The 3,601-nt window shown below is 42.1% G+C and overlaps 1 long non-coding RNA gene across 1 annotated transcript; it reads left to right on the top strand.

Moving 5' to 3' along the window:
• Nucleotides 1-593: 593 nt before the first annotated feature.
• Nucleotides 594-3,161, top strand: LOC141822090 (uncharacterized). Its single transcript, XR_012601236.1, has 4 exons — nucleotides 594-1,102; nucleotides 1,177-1,288; nucleotides 1,797-1,855; nucleotides 2,956-3,161. It is a non-coding gene; the product is annotated as an uncharacterized LOC141822090 (long non-coding RNA).
• Nucleotides 3,162-3,601: the final 440 nt, after the last annotated feature.

The following is a 3,601-nucleotide window of genomic DNA, read 5'->3' as shown; positions in this document are numbered from 1 at the left end:
ACAAATATAAAAGTTGAAGCACTGCAATCTATGAAGCCTAACTCTTTCGGTACAAATTTCTGTGTGGTTATTGTGAGCTAGAAGGTATGGTGGAACCAAGATAAGTGGCAAGAAAGGCATTCAAGACTCCATGGCATGGAGTGAAGTTTAGTCTCTTTAAGCTTGATGAAAGGAAACCTATCTACAAGGCATGGAACCGAAGTTGTAACTCCTTAAGCCTGACAAGAGGACTCCGACCGGATCTCGGAGTACAAGTCCATTGAAAACTTTCTGGAGTGTTGCTTCCTAACACGTAGTCAAGTTTAGCAACCTATGTGTGGTAGGTGAAGGGAGAGTTAAGAGTTAGTGCTATGGATAATCGATCATTGGAATTATGGTATTTTGCGCTATACAATATTATAGTACATGAATAGGAAATTTGGGGACCAAATTTTTATTAGTGGGGGAGAATGTAAAATACCGGAAACATGAAGGTTTAATTGTAAATAAAATACCCTGTTAATTCCTATAATTTTATTGGAAGGGAAGATTAAGGAGGCTGATTAAAATAGATCAAAGGTGGTTTGGGTTTGATTAATTAAATCTAACTCATCCAATTGGATTAAGGGTTAATGGGTAGTGGTTTAAGGGTGTTATTGGATCCTAAACCAACCCGTTAAGAAAACTTATATAGCTACAATAACCTAGGTTTCTCCCCATCGCGATTAAAACCTTCGCTTCCGCCGCGTCCCCTCTGTTTCTTCTTCGTCTTCGCCAACTTCCCTTTCATGCGCCGCCCACCTTCGCCCCTCCTCTGTTTGCAAGCGTGCGCAGCCGCCGCCACCGCCTTCTTCCCTCCTCTGCCGCTGCCCTGCCGCCACCTCCCTTGGTCAGACGACGCCGCTGCCCCCTCCCTTGCGGACGACGCCGCCGCCGCCGCGTGAGGACCACAGCCACCTCCCTTACCCGACACAACCCCTGTTCTTGTCTCCGCCGACGCGCTCTTTGCTTCTTCTGCTGCTTCGACCGGCTCGAGCTTGGGGGAGAAGATCGGTGATCTCCCTGTTCGATCGTGAATGAAGAGGAGTCGGAGCTGTTTTGGGATTTGGCCGGCGGCAAATAGGTAAGGCAAAGGTCGGGTATTACTGTTTTGGCTTCGTAAATTGAATCTTATTAGGATTCTTGGTATCACCTCAGATCCGGTCAGAGTGAAGGTTCCTCGATTCTGATCGTAAGCAAGAAGAAGAACTTCTGTTGATTTCGGTTGCAAAGGAGTTGGATTTAGGGCTGGGTTTGGATCAAAGCTGAGGTAAGAATCTTGTTGATCCTAATTGATTATTAGAATGTGCATTTAAATGGTGGTTGATGCAAGTGTTTGGGTGGTTGAAGCTGGGCAGGATACAGTTGGATTTGAATTGAGGTGTTCGGTTCATGAAGTGAGCTTGGATTTGGAATTTTAGGGCTTGAACATTGTTAAGCTTTAAGGTAATTTATTATTGATTTTGGTTTCTTGAAATGGAACTGTGGATTAGAAACTGATTGAGTTGTAGATGTGAGATTTTGACTTGCTATTGATAGTTGTTAATGGATTATGGTTTAAGTACTGTTGGATTGGTTTAATAATAATATTAGAGTTGTGTGCAATGGGTTGATCAAGTTGAATGGATCGAGGTGGTAAGGATCGATTAGGGTTCTGTTGAAGAAGTGTAATCTGTTGGGTTTATGCTTTGTGGTCGAATCAGTTAGGATTTTATTCGATAAGAGCATTTATATATATATATCGTTGTATTTAGGAATATTGTTTATTTTAATTACAGGATATTGAATCAGATTCTAGACGGAGGTTCACTTTCTCGATCTTGACTACTTTCAGCAGGCGGGTATCTTGTCTCTGACTTATCTCTTAGTAGATATGCTGTGGTTAGACATGTATGTATATAGTTAGCTACCAGTGATATCATGCTTTCATTTCATACGGATTTTGGTTGTTACATGTGAGCTAGTTAGGTTATCAGTTATGCATTTGACTAGATTTCATGTGATACCTTTCATATACCATTGATTGGGTGTTATACATTCCATTTACTGATGCACATGCTAGACATATGACTTTGTACCACTTTAGTATTAGTGTAGTGTGCATTATGGATTGGATGTGGTTACCTGTACTAGGGTTAGATACCATGTTTATATTATGACATGCTGGCCAGCATACTGTCCATTCGGTCACGCATTAGCGATGACGTCAGAGTGCACAGCGGTTATACCCCTACCCATATGACCTTACATACCAGTGCTGGATCTGACGGGCATATTTAGTTCCCACGCGACCTCACCTAGCGGTGATGGATCTGACGGGCATACGGGCATTTTAGTTCCCACGCGACCTCACCTATCGGTGATGGATCTGACGGGCAGATTTAGTTCCCACGCGACCTCACCTATCGGTGATGGATCTGACGGGCATATTCAGTTCCCACGCGACCTCACCTATCGGTGATGGATCTGACGGGCATATTCAGTTCCCACGCGACCTCACATTCGAGTGTGATGGATCTGACGGGCATAGTTCTCACGCGACCTCACATCTCGGTGATGGATCTGACGGGCATTTATCATTGAGGACCCACGCGACCTCACTTTGGTATGTAAGGATCAGATGGGTAGCAGGGGTGACCAGGATATGTTCTTATACTTGTGCATGATATAGGGATTCTTTGGTGATATGGTTGTATTCAGGTGATTTGCATATGTTGGATATGTATATACAGGGATCGTATGGATGTGTTAGGGTCATGTTACCTATGGTTACATCGTTAGCATGTTCTGGTGAGTATATATACACATGAGTTCAGAGTTTCATTCCTGTCATTCTTCTACCGGTATTTCCATTACTGTCTGCTAGCTATTTGATACATGTCTACTTGATACCCGCTGAGTTCGATTGAACTCACCCCGTTGCTTTTATCTTTTCAGGTTGAGGTCTGTCTGGAGAGCCGTGCTGCTAGTCCCGCGTCGAGTTGCAATTTGCTTAAATTCCTTTTTCTTACATTTCCGGAGTCTATTGTGTCAGGAATTGTTTTATGTCGTATTGTGTCAGAAACTGTTCTATTTCCGGTGAATTTTCGTATGTGTTAGTTGTGGTGGTACATGCTTATATAATTGGTAGTGGATTTTATTTATATTATTTAGTACGGAGTTCATATTTTGACTTGTGTATGGTGGCCAGGTAGGCCTTATTATATCGTGTATGTATTCAGGGAAAGTCGATTGTTACAGGGGAGATGCTGTCGAAATTTCTCGGAAAGCTGTCTCCCGGGGCGTAACAATAATATATAAAATAAAATTGTATTATGATCATAATAATAAGTCTAAACAAGTATGGATATAGTATTGCCTCGAGCATGATGCAACTAGTGGTGGAAATTCAGGTTCGGATATCTGAAACTCGACCTGATTTAATCAGGTCAAGTAATTATTTTAAAAAGTTAGGTTCGAGTAATAATCAAATCCAAATTTGTTGTTGTTGGGTCGAGCTTGGGTAGAATTTTTCCTACCCAAAATCTGATCGGGTACCCACCCATTATTATATATGAATTAAACCTAATTTATTCATCAACGT

The sequence above is a fragment of the Curcuma longa genome, chromosome 2 (genome assembly GCF_044706935.1).
Source record: "Curcuma longa cultivar G26 ecotype Majalengka, Jawa Barat chromosome 2, ITB_CL_G26_1.1, whole genome shotgun sequence".
In the NCBI taxonomy this organism is placed as follows: Eukaryota; Viridiplantae; Streptophyta; class Magnoliopsida; order Zingiberales; family Zingiberaceae; genus Curcuma; species Curcuma longa.
Note: the sequence above shows the minus strand (reverse complement) of the source record. Positions and strands in the feature narration are given on the sequence as shown.